General features: G+C 40.4%; 1 protein-coding gene across 3 annotated transcripts in view; it reads left to right on the top strand.

The window, feature by feature from the left end:
- ntng1a (netrin g1a) overlaps positions 1-18980 on the top strand; it is a 327372-nt gene that overhangs the window by 46434 nt on the left and 261958 nt on the right. For all 3 annotated transcript variants that reach the window (XM_074621569.1, XM_074621568.1, XM_074621565.1), the window contains exon 5: positions 4304-4361. The gene's annotated coding sequence lies outside the window, so the exon portion shown is untranslated. The remainder of the gene's footprint in view (positions 1-4303; positions 4362-18980) is intronic.

Below are 18980 nucleotides of genomic sequence, written 5' to 3'. Positions count from 1 at the left end.
CAACATCAAAAGAAACAAGAAATACTGCTGTTTGTGGTTGAAACATCACACACTCAAATCTACCACCTGTGGACCTGGTGGAAAAGAATTTTTAATTTAAAGAACATTTCACTCATAGTTTCATTAGGTCCATTTGTATAACAACACCTTATTGAAACACTAAAGTACTCTTCTTTTATTCATTATTTATTATTGTTTAATGATTACGCAAGGTGTGCGTCAAGACTCTATTTTTGGACCTTCATGGTTCACTCAGTGTCGGTATATAGTGGTTCACTGAACTGGAGGGTATGTCCTTTTCACGGAGTCCGCCATGTTGTACCGTTATGTTTCAACAGTAGCCCAGGACGGACTAACCAAACTTAACGTTTCCTGTTTGGGCTGGAGTCGATAACGTTAGTCTCTCCCGTCGCCACCGCTCTGTCTTTCTTGCTTCACCACTCACTTCCCACATAAACACACTCTGAGCACTCTGCTCTTACAACTGGCTCTAGAGAGGGCTATTTGTGTTTTTGCATTGGCCACCGTTGGCACGCGGGAGAAATTGTTACTACAACCTCACCGCTAGATGCTGCCAGATCCTATACACTGTTCCTTTAATGATAAGAAGGAATTGATTAGTATTTGCTATTTGAATCAGCAGTTTATTGATCTTTATGTACCTAAAACTATAGGCAGTACCAGGGCTGGTCTTAAGAGGCTTAAGCCCCCTATGTTATTAGCAAAGCCCCGAATATTTTACTGTGGGGTGTGTTTTGAACAAAATGATCAGAGCGAAGAGCTGGCAAAACTTAATTAAACTTATACTTTATTACATTTGTCATTTACAGATACATACCATAATTTTGACCTCTGCATTTAGCCCATCCTAAGGAGCAGTGGGCTGCTGTAAAGTGCTCAGGGAGCAACTTGGGGTTGCTCAGGGACACTTTGACATGCAGACAGTAGGAGCCGAGGATCGAACCGCCAACCTTACGGTGAAAGGACGACCCGCTCTACCCACTGAGCTCCCCCGTGTAGTTTATTTGCTCTGCCCCTGTCACTGGAGTGCCAACTGGGAGAGCGTCAGGTGACCAGCTTTCATGCCCTGACACCAGGGGTCTGAAATTAGCACACGCCATCCGCCAAATGTTGGCAGTGGCGGGTAAAATCGTGTGGCCATCTGCCACTTTGGCGCACAGGGAAAATTCACAACAAAAAGACACATTTAGTAAGGTTAGCGTGTGATTGAGCAGAGCTACACATTTGAAAATCCCTCGCAACTGCAATATGCCAACGCTATTGGCCGTAGAACCTTATTCGTTTTGATTGATAGTCAAAGGTCACCAAATTCTAACGCGGCCATTCGTTACCGTATCAACTTCACTTCATGTATCAGTTTTTGACAGCTTAATTGATTGGCTATATTTGTAGGATGTTGTTGATGCATTAAAGAGTAGCCAAGCAGCTTTAAGGAATACCTCATTGTGTAGTGAGTGTGTGGACGAGAGAGAGAGTGGTGGGGGATGCGCTCAGAGCAGACAGGTGTTGGCGATTGGAGCAGAGGAGAAATTAAAAGTTGTCCAGTGATGGCAAATGTACAGTGTAGGTTTCAGTGTGTCCATGAATAAATGCTGCAAGACCAAAGTAAAGTTCCCGTGTGTAGCTTTCCAACTTCTGGGTAAAGTGAAGGGGGTTAGCCCTGAAGTGAGCATCAACTTCGGCCCCTTCGGATCATTGTTCTGTTTCTTTTTTTTGTGTTTTTCTTCACTGCCTGCCACTGTGAAAAAGTAAATTTCAGACCCTGCCTGACACTCAGGCCTAGTAAAGTAAACACAACGCTGGGCAGCTATATTTACTTAGAATAAAGTTGTAGAAGCTTTAAAAAGTGTTTAACAAATTGCTATTTTATTGCAGTTGGCAGTGTGCAGTTTGTTTGTGCATTGTGTGTCTACATGCACGTGCAGAAGGATTATATAATATAAACACTACGTTAGAAAGCAAGTCAAGGACAATAAAATGCCCCAGAACGCTGAACAACAATATAACAGACACCGCCTTATCCCTGGTTATGATGATAATGGTGATGCTGAAGTGTTGGAGTCGCCGCCGGCCACAGTTATCCTGCCTGGTCTGAGCCCAACCAGCAGACCTGCTTAAATACATAACGTTTCCAGTTTGTTCATTCAGTGGCAGCTGATAATAATATTTCAGTACTGTACTTTTACGTAGTCTGAGAACTTTACTCTATGGATGTACTTATGGGATGTAGTATGATGAAGCTATGCATTTTAACGTTTTTTAGATTGTTGTTTTTATCCCACGTGAGAATAACCTTGATGACCCTGATGTACCCAGATTACAGTAATGAACTGGCTTCTTTTATGTCCCTCTGTCAGGTTGAATATGTTACAGTAGTCCACTAAAACAAAATTGAATAGTATTACTAGACATATTGCTAAGCATTTTAATAATAAAAGCCATACTATGCACCTTTGTTGCCAGCAAAACTAACCGGCTTTACATTCACATATTTTGATGAATTGATTTTACACAGTTTGGCATTGTCTTTGTTCATAATGGGCTACTTGGAAGGATTGCATGTTTACTCAGCAAATGATCAGACAAGAAATTACTCTTAATGGAAACTATGGATCCTTCCCAACCTCCTTCTTCGCATGCTCACAACTTAAAGATCTGCTCCTATAGACAGTCACTGACAACAGCAGAATTTACAGTGAGCTGGAACGTAGCCAGAAAACGACTTGTGTGAGCATTAAAAGGATGAGCTTTGTGTGTGGCTGTACATGTTATATACGTTTTTTTTTTCCTGGCTCAAAATGAGGCGGAGGTGGTACCATCCTGACCTCGGACCCTCTAGGGAGGTCCAGGGGCATGCTCCCCTGGAGGAACATTTTGTGCATTCTAAAATTAAACACATCAATCTAGTACACTTTGACAGCAAAATTAAGAGGCAATATCTGTGAAGAGTCAATAATTTTGTGCTCTAGCAGTGGCGGAATACTACTTTTACTGTTACTTGAGTATTTCCACTTTGTGTAACTCACGGCGGGAGCCGCGAGCCACTTTCACCCCTCGGCCTTTCCGAGGAGTGAAAGGGTTTTTTTCCGCATTCTGGAAATGTGCCCGGTGAATGTCAGCCAGCCCATTCGTTGAGAAGTGTAAAAGTATTTTCGGTTTATTATGAAACTGCTGAGGCACACATGTAGAGGTGCATGGAGCGGCTTTCTCAAACGCAGACTGCCGCTTGCAACGGCATTTATACACGCCAGTTGGCGATATAAAACTATAGTAAAACATCGAACGGCAGGGAAAAGGAGTTCTGTTGACTTTAGTTGTTTTTTTTGCTGTGGTGGCAAAGACGTTACCAGCTTAAACACCGTCGCTCCAGCTTTGCTGGCCGCAGTCCAGCCGAAAGCAGACGGCTCTTTTCTTCCTCTCCGGGAGTTTTGGCAGCGCCTTTTCCGGTTCGCTTTGCTGATTACGATACAGCGCCACCACAACGGCTTTTGCAGTTACAAATGACAGACATCCGCCAAGTGCAACGCTTGTTAGAAAATAGTGTTTTCCATGAAGACACCTTCAGGTGGGACAAAATTTGACGAAGGCAGAAAAACTGGTTATATACAGTAACACAAATCGCTAAAGTTGGACCAAATTCTCTGTAACAAGTGGTGCATCTTTGCTCCTTTTTTGGTTCTTTTGTTCATAATGTTCTTTCTGCTGGTTGAATTGACAACAGACAATAACACACATTACAACAAATTTGCAAATCTGCAAATAATATGCCATACAGTATATGTGTTGTTGACCAATTCCTTTGATCTAAATATATTTTTCACTTAAGACGTTAGGGTAAAAAGTTCGGGTATATTTAAAATCAAATCAGAGTTTTTCTGCACAGCAGTATAATTCATAATGGTGCTGGTCAATTGCAGGTAGTCCAAGAAAATCATCTTCAATTCTGAGGTTTATTTTCTGCTCACATAATTTAAAATAATTAATGGAAAATAATCACAAGTGGAGGCAAATCCATGTTGCAGCTATTTAGTTTGAGAAAGTGTGTGATTTTGTGCAGAATACAAATACATCACATGAGAATGTTAACTCAAGGTTTAATTACCCATTCTGTGTGGAGTTTGTATGTACATGTATGTGTACTCCCACTGTTTGAAGACATGTCAGGCAGAGTGTAGTAGACAACCAGACAGAAGTACAGACAGACATCTGTCCGGATGCTCGTCATCCACACTGTGTGTTCAGTACATCCATCCATTTTTTAACACCCACTTATTCTTTTCAGGGTCAGCCTACCCCAGCATGCACTGGAAGGAGGGAAGGACGGGAAACACCCTGGACAGGTCAGCACTTAATCACAGGTCTAACACCAACATTCGCATTCACACTCACATCCACACATAGGAGTAATTCACAGTTTCCAGTTCACCTGAGAAAACTGAAGCACCCAGAGGATGCAAACACAAGACGCATGAATAAAAATGCTATATGGCATTTCAAACAACAACAGCAACACATCTTCCGCAGCCAGGTAGATAGCAGATTGCCTTCCACCCACGCCGTCCTTTGCATTATGTAAATGACTGTTTTCTGGATGTAGGATTAGTTTTAAACATCCATCCTGTCTATTAGCTAACTGAAAGAAAAGCAGTTTAATGAGCAGGAGACAAGAGACAGCTGTGAGCAGCTGCGACTGCCACATAGTTACAACAAGTGTTCACAGAAAAACATGCACGCATGAGTAAAGTGAGGGCTGCTGGAAGAGGATTGCTTGTTATGGTTGCTGACAGTGACGGGGCAGGTAACCTTGGGATGCGTCATATCCCCTTTGATTAATCTGTGAGCGATTGCACCCTGTTTTGTTAATGAAAAACACAAACCTTTGCATGGTCGTACCTCAAGAGAGGAGCATTACAACGCTAAATCTTTCAGAGGTGGTGTATGTCACCTCCGGACATGATGTAACATGTTGTCTCACCTTTTAAAGTAATGATGTCTTCATTCTTTCTGCATTCATTTGCACCTTGTATTTAAGGACGACAAACGTTATATGAAAGTGTTTTTTGGCACTTTTATTAGTAAAGAAATGTTAAACGTTACTCTGTTTCACTCTCAAGACATGCGCCAGCTTGCCAGCTCTGCCCTCTGCAGCGCGAGCGCGCGTCCATGGTGTGCATGCATCCATGGCGTGCACGCAGACGAATGGCGCACTGGACTTCTTGCTCTCTCACCCGGTAGTGGCGTGGAGGGTTTGATTTTGGGGACATTACGTGAGCAGGCGCTATCAATCCACAGGCGCTTCCCCCGTGCGCTGTCGTTTTTTTTCATTCAGAGAAAATGACTTTCCTTTCCCCGTCACGATATCAATGTACACACCTCACGAATCCAGCTGGAAAGCAGGCGGTCCGCGAGGCTAATTATCACGACGGGAGTAAAGTAAAAAACAAAACAGAAATTCAACTAACGTTAGTCTAACATAGTTTGAAAATGTTTTTCTGTATGTTTCCATGTATGAAAAGAGCCCAAATGAATACTGTAGGTGGACTACTTGATTACTATAAGCAGATTATTTAAACAGCGTTTGTATAGGAATGATTAGTGTTAGCTGTTTGATCACTGTAAGCGGTTGATCGAACTATTATTGCTCTACCGTTTATATTGAAAATGAGAACAGAAGCAGCAGGTTAAATCACTGTTCATTTAACTTTAATAGAAGTTGGTTTATTATATGTTTTGTTAAATATTGCACTGCCTTGTATCTTGAGAACTGAATCAGCAGGTCCTGCAGTTGCACTTTTTTATTATTTTCAAATAAAAGCTGTATGTATTTGCCATTAATTGTTGTTTACTTGTTTATATCCATAATTAATGTATCCCTGATTCCCTTACAAGACAAACTTTGAGGAATCCTGACCTGCACTGTCCAGTATTAGCTATTTATTTCACAGTCAAACTGACTGAGGTTTTTGCCAAAAAAGTTACTGTATCGATTTCAAATCATTGAATCTCATCGTATCTCATCGCTTTAGATGAGCCAAATATCGTCCTTGAATCGTATCTGAACCATGGAAATCGTATCGTTGTAAGAACGTATCGTTAAACCCCTAATATGAATAGCTCTGTTGTGCTTAAATGGCTAGTGAAAGTGCGTATATGTTAGTAGGCATAAGGGGAGAAGGAGGTACCTCCTCAAGAACATGGATGTTCACCATTATGGAGTCCCAGTCACTGATGCATTGGGATTTGTTTGCCTTGGAAAAGATGGAGAGAGTAGAAAAGCCTGTAAAGATTAAAAAAGTGACTAAAGGTATGGATCCATCATGTCTGCCTTGATGCAAACATGAATTTTCTATGAGTAGTTCCACTATGGACTTTTCCCAAAACTAATTTGCTTGTGTTTGTGTGTTTGATTGACATAGACACACTGTTCTAAAATAGCATTTTTATCTAATCAGAAACACGGTAAATTATCACTAGTACTGCTAACAAATTTCTTTATGCAGCTCAAATTAAGTATAAAACAGGGGGTGTGGTAATCTAAATACGGAGCAGACACATTGCACAAATCTGAACATGGAAGCGTGAAATTGCAAAATGCAAAGGTGTGCCTAAATAAGCCTACAGGAAATAGGTCAGACGGTGAGACATAGCTGTCTGAGAGAAGAGAACATTGTACACATACTGTGAATGTACTGTTACAGCTTGTGCTTTCAGTTATGGTGTGATTCAGGATGTTGCAGTGGTGGGAAGCAAGCGAGACCTGTTGTGTTGTAGTGAGGAGAAAGTACAGGTACTGGTTGAATATTTCTGGAGCTGCATGGGCAGACTCACTGCCTGACACATACTGTAGCAAACAGCTTCGACTTTATTGGCTGCTTGAATCCGCAGCTGTAGCTGTCAGACACAATCCTTGAAAACATCTTTATCCCTGTTTCCAACTCTCCCTTGTTTTTCATCTTTGTCTCAACTTCTTTTTAATATTATTTTTTTCATTTTTAAACGCAGCTGTTTGCATAACGCATCGCGATGAGGGGATGTATTTTTAGCTATGTAAGATTGGTAACTGTAATATGAAGATGTTGAACTGTTTATTGTCATGATGGCACTGCCTGTAGGCTTAGTGTTTCCTTGTGTTTCCTTTGTTTCCCTGCCCTGTTGTCTCCTGTGTGTTTTTCCCTGTTTGTCTAGTATGTCAGTGTGTTGGGAGGTGTGGCCTTCCTCCTCCTCCTCCTCCTCTGGGCGAGCATTGGGAGCAGCTGAAATAAATCATTCACAATCAACAGCAGTATATATACCCTGGTCTTCCTGCAACTCATCGCCAGATCGTCCGTCATTCACTGTGGTACATTACGTATTCAGGCTCCCTAGTATCTTGGTTTTTGACTTGCTCATGCTTGTGTTTTTGGATTTTGGATTCACCCTGTTTTTGTCCTCTGTTCAGGTCGGTTCAGCTGAGGCTGCTTCCTGCTTCAACCTGCCTGCTCACTCCTACACGCTGCTCCTAATCAACCTGGATTGTTACCTCCAGGAGATCCTGCCCTGTTCACAGTTACTTGTCTATGATTGTAATAAATTATAGATTTATTACACCTTCAAAGGATTTGTGTTTGTGTTCTGCTATTGAGTCCACGCTTTTGGTGAACAAGATCATAACATTTATACACTACTGGATACTAGAAGGGCAAAGCCTGGTCACAAATAAGTTTACTGACTTCAGTGGTCAAACCTTTTAACTTTATACAAACTACTGTTGATTGCCTGGTGCACGTTGGTCATCACGCTCATAATCACAGAAAGCCTTGCGCTGATTGTATGCTCAACAAATGCTACATTCAACTAACTTTAGCCAGGGCATTAGCTAGCTTTGTTTTAGCCTCCAATGTAAATTCATATATTGATGTAAAAATACATCCCAGTCTTGGAGGAAGAGGCCCAATTCATGATTGGTTTTAAATCCCCTCAAATCCTGCAATTCTCTCCATTGGTTGAATGACCAACCAAGGTTGAGTCTTGTTTTCGCCTGTGCTCTATCACTGCCCGTTTGAGCTTTTTTTTTTCTTTTTTTTCTGTCAATTCTTTTCTTTTTCTCTTTGCTGATCCTACCCCAGTATCAGCCATAACCACTAAATATAAATTCTCTAAAGAAAAATCTCCTCCTGCTTCCTTTTAACTGGCTTACGTTACTACTCACTGTGAAACTTTGCCTGTGAAAATGTAAACATCGGCTCTTCCGGTCTGCACGTTGTAAATCGTTTGGTCTGATTCCGCGGGGAATAGGACCCGGTGACAGGCATTAAGAATAACTAGTTACTGTATATAAAAATAGCCAATCTTCCTATTGATGGTCTTGTTTGCTTATGTAGGACATATAGAGGCATCAGTATTAAATCCAGACTGTTTCATAACCAACTAAAAACTCCTTGAAGTAACTTTTAAGACACATTTTAGAAAATATCGCCAATGTCTGTGGCCCAGTTTCTCAGTAATGTTCAATGCACGCAGTATATGTGGAGTCAACAACACAAACATTTGTTCAATCTAATGCCATCTAATATTGAATTTAGTAATAAATTCAAGACTACTTCTCAAAATCTACCAGCCACTCAATAGATAACCTCTGTTTTTTTGGTCTGGTGAGTGAAGCCAATCTAGCAGACACTTGCATATTTTTCCAGTATGTGGCTGGTGGCTGGTGCTAATTTCCAAACCCTGCAATACTTCTACTATAAGTTGCCCTATTCATATTATTTATGAATATAATGCAGCAATATATATGCAATACATGCTAAAAGCTAAAGTCAGCCACTTCCACAGGATGGAGAAAATAAGTAAATAGTAAAGGGAAGTATGGAGGGTGAGACTCTAGGTCTCTCTGTCTCTCTCTCTCTCTGTGCCGTCCCCCCCTACAGTTGTCACCTGGAAGCTTTCCGTCAGCCCCCCCTCTCTCTGGAAGCCAGAGATGAGAGCCATTCAGAGGATGGCCTCAGGCACAGGCCTCTACGAACGCTCAACTCAACAACCCCGGCTGTTTCAAGGGAGCCTCTCTTTGAGCTTCAAAAGCTTTCTACGAATGGGAACCAAGTTGGCTTCCCACCATAGGCTCCCTCCATACAGATCTTTTTCAGTTGCTCAGCTTAAAATCCATATGAAAGGCTAGAACCACAAGCACACTTGGGATTAAGTGCAGAAACGAAGTAGGATTTAAACTTACAAAAAAAAGTGAAATTCCTCAATACCTTTAACAACTGATATTCGAAGTCCAATGAAATTTTGGATAAAATCAAACCTCACGGGAGGCAGAAGAAGCCATAATGCCTCAAATCAAAGCCTGACAGAAAGCTAACAGTTTGACAGAACAATACTGATCTGTGTGTGGCATTGGGCATTGCAACATGTGGCGTGTGGGATTTCATGCGTCAACACAACCCAGAGAAAAATGCCACAAAACAAATAACATGGGGCAATTAGGGAATTAAATATGAATTTGTTGTATTACTGTGCTCCCTGTCAGCTTTGGTTTGTCACTTTAATCGCATATAAATCATAGGACAATCTGAATCAGCCGGGAAACTGTCTTGAAATTTTATCCTGATGGATGATGGTGCTTAAATATATGACAGGGCAATAACTACGGAACCAACTACAGCACACACGAAGACACCAACCCGCACACATATATTACAGGTGCTTTATTTGTACCTGTTAAAAAATATTATAATTTACAAAGGATTCAAATATTGGAGTTGAAGTGAGGAGTAAAAATAGTACAAATAAACAAAGTGATATCTTCCCCACCTACAGCGGCACAGCTATATATTTCTGCACAAAAGCCACACGCATACAGAAGCCTTAAAATACAGCTCTCAAGTATATCTTTGAATGGTTAAGTGTCGTTTCCATGGAAATGGTATTTTAACCTGCATTAGGACAACATCTTTCCCTTTCAACTTCCAACAATTTTGTTAAAAGGAACTGCATGTGGCGTCTCCGCTCGCCCGCAACTTTTGTTGACTCGAACAAATTAAACCAGCATCCAGTTGTTTCTTTTTTAAATGAAATCTGAGCACTCAGACACGCCAAGGAGCATTTCACTCGGCAGACCAACGGAATGGTAACAGCATTAGAGTTGACATAGTGTTTTACTACGGTCCTGGGCAATCATCGGGATCATTCATCTGCACATTCAAACTCTTTACGCTCTCATTTGTCAACCCAGCGGCCCGGGTCGAGGCTCGAGCTGGGCTATTGCAAGCTAGCACGTTGTCCGTGATGTATGGCGCTGTGATAAGCATCTCTGTGCAGAAAATATGGATCTCTCTTCAAGATGTGATTTTAAATGTCCAGTCTTTGATTTAAATGCAAACAAACAGGTCGTCTGACCAGGAAAGCCTAGATATGGATCTGTTTTTTCATGCTAAAATTGATGTATAGAGCTTATGTTATTGGATTTACAGCACATGATGTGTGAGGTAAACGGGTGGCTCGGGTTGAGAATATATTTGAGTTGCAGTGACTTCAAGTAGGGTTTTCTGTTGTTCTGTGTTAGTCATGTGATATACTTACGGTGACCAGACGTCCCGGTTTGTACAGGACATTCCCGGTTTTAAGCTGACGTGTCCCGAGTCCCGACACATATCTGTAAAACACTCAAATGTCCCGGTTTTCAGCAGTCACTAACAAATTGTCCAGGTTTTCACTACAATCAAAATAATAATATTATACTTACATAGACGTTTATCACTCATTAATAAATTTGTGCGCATGAGATAAGTATACAAAAAGCCAGCACCGCTGCAGTCTCTATAGCGAGTGATGTTGATCGCGGTCAAGCCAACATTACGCACGGATGCAACAGATATCCGCTGGTTACACTAAGTGTAGTTTTGATCCACAGAACCCTCCGTGCTTATGTGCACATCAAACGTGTCGTATGGATTAATTATTCTACACAGTTCCTTCTGCGCATTAACAGGCATTTCGCTCCGCTTATAACTCCCTCAGGACCGCCCGTTCCGTCTTTCACCCGGACGGTGTCTCCATCCTGGCCAAAATGTCGTCTGAGCTCCACAATTATAATTATAATACCCTGAGACGAAACAAGTTGAAAAATAATGTACGTAGGCCCAGACAACAATACGTTTCCTCTGAGGGAAACTCTCTACAGGACTCCCAAACTGTCAGTGCGTCATGAGGGGGATAGTCCTGTGATTAAAGGGGGAGAAAGTAGTGAATGTGATAAGTCATGATTGTCACTCACAGCCTCTACCACCTATAACACGGACACGTGTGAACGTTAAACCTGCATAACATCAGCATGTTAGCATTTATCTCAAAGCACCGGTGTGCCTAAGTACAGCTTCATGGAGCTGCTAGTATGGCTGTAGACTCAGTCTTGTTAATAGAAGGTTGTTGTATTATAATAAATATATGCATGGCAGGGGGTTTAATGTGTCCACCCTGCAATATTGCCATACTTTTCTGAGGCATTTCAAACATATTTGAATGAACCAGTTTCTTAATTAAAGATATTATTTTTGATGCCAAAACTTTGTTCCATTCAAGTCGATGCTTCGCAGTAGTAGAAATCGCTGCTGCCACCAAATAAGGAAATTCCTCTAATAAAAGTGATTTAAAATTGCCATCACACATCATGGTTTGCTGGCAAGGTCATCTTTTTTTATTCATATTATGTTGACGCTAGCATTTTATGCCACACAATATTAACATGCTCTTTGAGCCCATCAGGGAAAAACTCATAACTTCACAGTGTTCCAAAAGCAGTTTACCAAGCAGTGAAGGTCAGTACGGTAATCTTGTGATATCTTGTTCTATTTTTGCACAGACCCAGCGACAAACATTTGGAATATTTATGACGGAGATTTCAAATGGCGCAGTGAGTTTTCCGAGGCTGATAGAGCAATAAACACAATGAAAATGTCATAACGCTGTACTTGTATGAAGTCATAAAACAAGCTACAAGAAGTAAACAAACGTCACAACTTAACCACAAAAGTTGTCTTTTCTCTCACTGCATTGTTTCACTGGTGGCTGAATGTTGGTGGTGATCACACACAGTAGGATTTCTTGACTACTGCAGCTGGAGTTCAGGAGGAAGTGTTGGAGGAAAGGGCAGTTTGACCGTTGCCTTAAGGAGGCTATTATCCAGTGTAGAATGTGCTTCCCTGGTTCACCCTCTCTCAACGCAAGTTAGTTGAAATTCTCAATATATGACCCAATCTGCTCCTGCTGGCCATAAAATATTGATGGAAAGGCTTCAGGTCTGAATATGAGTCCACAGGTTTTTGACTGATCTTTTTTTATTATTATTACTCTTTCCTCTGCACTTGTCAGCGTGCTGCAAGGGTTGATCAAGTCCAATTGCCTTTCTGCCTTTTGTCTTACAAAAAATCCTAACATATATATATATGTAAGCAGATTCGATACTGTCACGATTCTGGGGAGCCGATTCGATATGTTTTGCGATTTATAAGTATTGTGATTCTACAAGTATTGCGATTCGATATTGCAATTTATTGCGATTTTTGCGAACTTTTTTAACACAACACTATGGGAAAAAGTTGAATCATACACTTCTAGGGACTTTTAATTTGGAAAATATCAAAATAAATACATAAAAAATGATGATTTTCATGTCCTGGTGTCAAATATCAGTCATTGTCAGGCATTATTTATTAGTTTTTTTCCAGCAACCCAAAAATAAAAGAATAAAGAAATTTCCCTCACAAATTAGTGGTATTTTCTTTTCAATTTATAAGGGACATGTTATGTTTTATACTTCTGGTGAATATAATCCAATCAATCTTATTTCCATATATGTATTTTGTATATACAGTTCCCTCTGTTAACACCTTATTTTGAAAACCAGATGTGGTCACACGTGTATACTTCTTCTAACTTCGCCCAGTCCGTCGCAAGCTCTACTGTATCATTATACATCCATGGTCAGCTCCATCGGGGCCGTTTGAATGCATTTAACATACATGTCAGTATATGGGTGCTCTACAGTTGTAGCGTCGGCTGATTTGACATTTGTTAGCATTCAACTTTAGCCGTGATGTCTAGCTCTGCTTTTCCTGCAATGTGTGAAACCCAAAGTGTTTCCATACTTTACTGGATGTGTAGCTTTTACCACTTTGGATTTAAAATGTGAGGGTGCAGATCGTATCCATGCTGACCCTCCATCGTTTTCTGCTTTGTTGTTTTGGCTCATTTTGGCTCAGTTTGTTTTGGTTGACGGATACGGAACAGATATGACGTCTCATTACTCAGACTACAACAATAAAAGCGGGAACTTCCTTCTACCTCTGCATAGACTTAAATGAAGCAAACATATCGATTCTGGCATTAAAAATCAATAACAGAATCGTAAAAAAAAGTTGGATATATACAGTATATATATACTGTATATATATATATAATTTTGCCTTTCACCTAATTATCTTGTCTAGAGTTTGAAACACTTTTTTAAAGTCTGTTTACAACCATTTCTATAAAGATGAGGATTTTGAAAGGCCTATATTGTGATCTTGTCTTCATGTCTTGTCCTGTTGACCTGACAGACCATAGACAGATTTAATTTAGTATGTTATTGCTTGCAAATTGTGTAGTCAGTGTGGCTAGTACAAATCAACAGTGGAAGAACTTTGTCTTTCTGGATTCTTTGTTTAATTCTTGTGTAAACAATCCAAGTTGTGTGGGGAGTCTCATGGGAAGAGAGCAGTTCTTCAACTGAAAAGGCGTTCTTTTTGTTGAATTTCTCTTTTTGCCAATCGCTGAGCAAACCTGGCAGGTTTATACATGTCATTAACATTTACTAACAATCCAGCCTGCTGCTGCAAATTCTCATTTTCACACGTTTAGAATGAACCAAGTTGTCTGTAATTAGCTAACATACGGTATGCTGAAGTTTAGAGTGTTAAGTATTTAAGGAACAATGTTCACTTCATGACTAATGAGGTTATTACCAATGACTTGGCCAAGAGTCATGAATAATATGCACCCAGGCATTCTTTCTGTGCTTACTTAACTTTGAAATTCTTGAAGGGGATCTCCGTAAAGCCCCAAATCACACGCATGCTCATTGAAAATCAATTTCACAAAACAACCAAACTCAAAGTTGGCACACAACACACCTTAAATAGTAGTATTGTATCCACTTTTCTCCGCTTTAGGCATGATTAAAAAAAAAATGAAAGACAACCGTTGCAAGGAAAAGGAGAGAATGGGGTTGCTACAGTAGGAGAAGGAATCAGGTGGCTTATATCTACCTTTACTCTTGAGATGGGAACATTATATTTTCTGATTAGGGCTGGGCCATATGGCCAAAATCTTCCATCACGATATTAATCATTTCATATCCCGATAACGATATATATCACAATAAAGCTTGTTTTCTGGTAATTCGGTAAATAAATAGTCTATCTGAAATGCCCACATGATAAAGCTTGTTTTGTATACGCCTGTGTTAATTAAAAAGTACTTTTTCTGATTTTATTAAAAACTTCAATGCAAAATAAACATAAAAGTTTCGAGTGAAATTCTAGAGAAAAAATTTAGGTTAGCTGTAGACAGATGTTTTGTACTGGTTTTTGACCTGCTTTGTTTATATTTGGTATCATTGCAATGTAATAAGTAATGGACATGTAGTGTGATAGCGTCATCTGGGGGTGAGCACAGCTTCTTTATCTGTTAACTTCTGTATGTTGTACAACAGAGATACTGTTCCTACATATGCGGCCACAAACAACAGAATCTAGCATAGTCTGTAGTCCGTTTAAGGTGAAGAAGAATAGCCTGCACTCTAAATATATCTGTAGTGTGGGACCGACATGTGGCAAACTTTGCAGAAGATGGTTTTTCTGGCTCCTGTCTGACTTTGTTACGAGCTCCTCTTGTTTCGGTTGGGCTGAGTCTGAGACCGTTTCCGCATGTTGTGCCCTCACCGTGTTAGCAAAACAGCTGTTCTCTCCAGCTTCCCTCTTACATGCAAGGATCAGAACGTAAAGCGTTGTCCAACTGAAGCTGTAAGTATTGCAATAACGCAGTAGGGCTGCTGGTTTTACGACATTGGGATAGAAACGATGTAGAAAAAATAGAAACGATAGACATTTTTACATCGTTTGACAATATATATGGTCATATTGCCCAGCCCTACGTCTGATTAAGTTCGAACATATTCAACTGAATGCAAAGTGCTCATTGCAGCCACAGGCACAATTAAGATGTGAATAGAGGGCAAATTCCCATTTCCTTTTATCACCTCCCCTACACACATTAACAGTTGTACTCCGTAACAGTTTCTGATTCAGGCTAGTGTGGTAACAAAGCATGCAACTTGCGGTAGAACTATTTACATGGCAGACACCATAAATAGTTCTACTGCTGTGTTTTATTTTTTTTATCTCTTTATTATCGACTTCTACAGGCAATGCGAGGATGACACAAGTTCTAGCTATCGCTCTCACCCGTATTCCTAAGAAATACTGTACATGCCTCTCTCACATTTAAGGAATAAAACAAACCCACACTCTGTTGCACCCATGCTGTATGCCCTATTGAACCTCACCATGATCGGTCTGATGGGAACATATGCCCGGACAAATCCCCCGTAGCTTGACGGCGGGATATTCTCAGTGTTGATGGAGATATTGATCATGCACACATTAAAATGATGTCGGCAGTGGTAAATGCCAATGGTGGAGAGGTCCATTAATCAGGAAATCAATGTCCCTGTCAATAGGCTGGCCCGGTCCTGACAATAGATGACAGTCTAGAGGTGGAGCTTAAGGTTAGCTGAGCGGAAAGCGTTCCACTGCTGAAAGTCCATCCCGTCTCACCGCTGAAGCTCTGTCCTGTTCTCCTTCCACCCCCAGGCATGACTTCATCATTTACTAAATCCTTTTAGGGACTGCTCAGCCCCACAACTCATTGAAGGCAGAGAGCGTGAGTGGGTCATGAGTCATGGTGGGATATGAGTAAGTTCAGTGTCAGCTTTCCTCCACTTGCGCCCTAGAGACAGTCGCCTCCATGACTGAAAGGCACACATAAGTGAAACACCCCTTGCAGTTGTTAAAGTAAAACATCAGCTGTATAGTACAGTGCAGCATGATGTTCACTGGATTTTCCTGCAGCAGTTAGAATCCACTCGTGGAACAGTAACAGATTTTCACGGTACAATAACTTTCTCATAAAATATAATATTACACAATTATTATTTTTTATTATCAATTACAATGACCCTTAAAGGAATGAAAACAGAAGAGTCTTTTTTTGGCTGAAAAAACACTTTATTATAATTGAAACTTGACAGCATTTTTAATGGCAGTATATGTAAAACATGTTAGTTTACATGTTGGCAGCGCTATAGAATGTTAAATGAACTACTACTTTAAAATAATGGGGTGCTGAACAAAACTCAGAGGAGCGGCTTGTCACTAAATTGAGAATAGCTGGTCCACCTTAAAGGTCAGTCCACATTAAGTGAGCCTTGTTGCTAGTTTCAGGGTTAACCCTCTTCACATCAGATTTTGGCTTGGGTCTTGAGGAGTTGTAGCATTTATTCACTGACAAATAGCGTAAACTATACACACATGCTCCCTTTCTCTCTCTCTCTATCTCTCACGACTGCATACGTTACTCACACAACCTACACACTGAGTTATTCCTTAAAGAAGTTTGCTACTTGTATAACACATTTTAGTAAAAAAAAACACATCAACATTTCAATCCTTTAAAAACGGATCTCCCGTGGGCAGCCGCGGGAGGTTGCTGTTTGCATGATCCTGTTCAAATCGATGAGAAATAAAAAACATAATAGCTAGAGCATTCATTCTTTTGCAGTGGAAAGTCAAGGCAGTATTTCGCATCATCACGATGTACACTTGTGATGACGTCATTATGTTACGTAGCGTGCGTTGGCACCAGATTTCCCCGTGGGAGAGCACTTTTTGAATGATCCTGTATGAATCGATCTAAAATAAAAACCATAATGGCTAGAGTATTCATTCTTTTTAGAGCATTAAGCTAAGGCTTCTGTCTTTTGCATCACCATGTGGTAAATGGTAAATGGACTTGCACTTATATAGAGCTTTTCTAGTCTTCCGACCACTCAAAGCGCTTTGCACTACATGTCAGCATTCACCCATCCACACACACACTGATGGCAGCCATGCTAGGTGCCAACCTGTCCATCAGGATCTAATCTAAATACTCATTCACCCACCGATGGCACAGCCTTCGGGAGCAATTTGGGGTTCAGAATCTTGCTCAAGGACACTTCGACATGTGACCGGAGGAGCCCGGGATCGAACCGCCTGACCTCTGAGCCACAGCTGCCATTCCCACATGGTATGCTTGTGATGACGTCATGAAGTTTCGTTATATGAGGACCGTAACAAAACTATCAAAAGTGTTAAGAGTGGTAAGAAATATTTTGTTTGTGTTTCTACATTTAGAAATTTTTTGGTTTTGTGGTTTTATTTAGTAACATATTTTGAAAAACATTTTAAATTTTTTTTTTTTTATCTATGACACAATTTCAATACATTTGTCAATCATCATGGTTTATTGACTTATATAACCTTTTAACTTAGGTTGTACAGATTAGGGATATGAATAATTTGAAGATACTCCAAGAAATCACATCACATCACAACAGTAAGCAAAAATACCAATGTAGGCCCTGGCGGACCTTTCTATTGCAGAGTTCAAAGGGTTAAAGTCCGAGGATTTTGTAGTTATGTAACCTGTTTCCTTGTTCTCTGTCCTGTGTTTACTGTAACTGTTGACCATTGATTTCATTTGTTGCTACAACAAACATTGCATTGTCTCCCTGGTCAGCACTAACTCCACCAATAATACAATTGCAGTGCTGACCAAAGTATCTTAATGTGCATCATTAATCCTGAAACTTGTCATATTAATCAAATATCTCACTCTGCTAAATTATGTGACTCAATATTTTTCCGGGCAGATTTTTCTGCTGATGTAATGAATGAGTTGGAGCCACGGATAGTACCCATGACATTCACTGTCACCAGAGGATGAAGCCCACTAACTGAAATCCTCTCACTTTTCCTCTCCGGTGCCACCATGAGGTTGACAATTTTTGTTTCTTATGCCATGACAACTATTGAATGGATTACCAAGCCATGGTAATCCATTCAATAGTTGTCATGGCATTGTTACACATATCCGTAGTGCTCAGAGGATGAATTCTATCACGTATAGGTGATCACTTGACTTTTCCTCCAGCACCTCTATGAGGTTGACATTTGTAGCTTTGACTGGAATGTCTCAATTGAAATTTGGTACAGACATTCATATCATCTCCTCAGGATGAAGTGTAATCACTCTCCGCCGACTTTTCATCCCGCACCACCGGCAGGCCATAATTTACATTTCTCCAATACTTTGGTTTGTGACTAAATACCTGCTAAATGAATGGCATTCCCATCAGCCTCAGCTGTACTTGGATTTTAGTGCTAATTAACAAGATTTGGCATGCTAACACGCAAAGTTCAGATGGTGAACACGGTAAAAGTAATGTGCATCAGCAGTTTAACATCATAATTGTGAGGATGCTAGCGTGCTAACGGCAGCATGTAGCTCAAAGTTCAGCTGTGCCTAAATCCAGCTGCTAGTGTGGCTGTAGACTACAAGTCCTGTTTACAAAAAAATAGTCAAATGTGAAAGTCAACAGAGATTTTACAGGTTTAAAACATTTGAAACACCTACTTGTCGTCTTTAAACACAATTCCTAGTAAACGATATATACATAAAAAAGCTTTAATGAGATATATTTGTTCAGTCAAATGGGAAATACTGTCGTACGTAAGTAAGGAAGTGACACCAGAGAACTGTCTTTCTTCCCTTTCGTTATTTCATTTGGCCACCACACACATCTACCACACACATTTTCTGGATTCTCCTCTGGCAAGAGT

Source organism: Sebastes fasciatus, chromosome 21 (genome assembly GCF_043250625.1).
Source record: "Sebastes fasciatus isolate fSebFas1 chromosome 21, fSebFas1.pri, whole genome shotgun sequence".
NCBI classification, from domain to species: domain Eukaryota; kingdom Metazoa; phylum Chordata; class Actinopteri; order Perciformes; family Sebastidae; genus Sebastes; species Sebastes fasciatus.
Note: the sequence above shows the minus strand (reverse complement) of the source record. Positions and strands in the feature narration are given on the sequence as shown.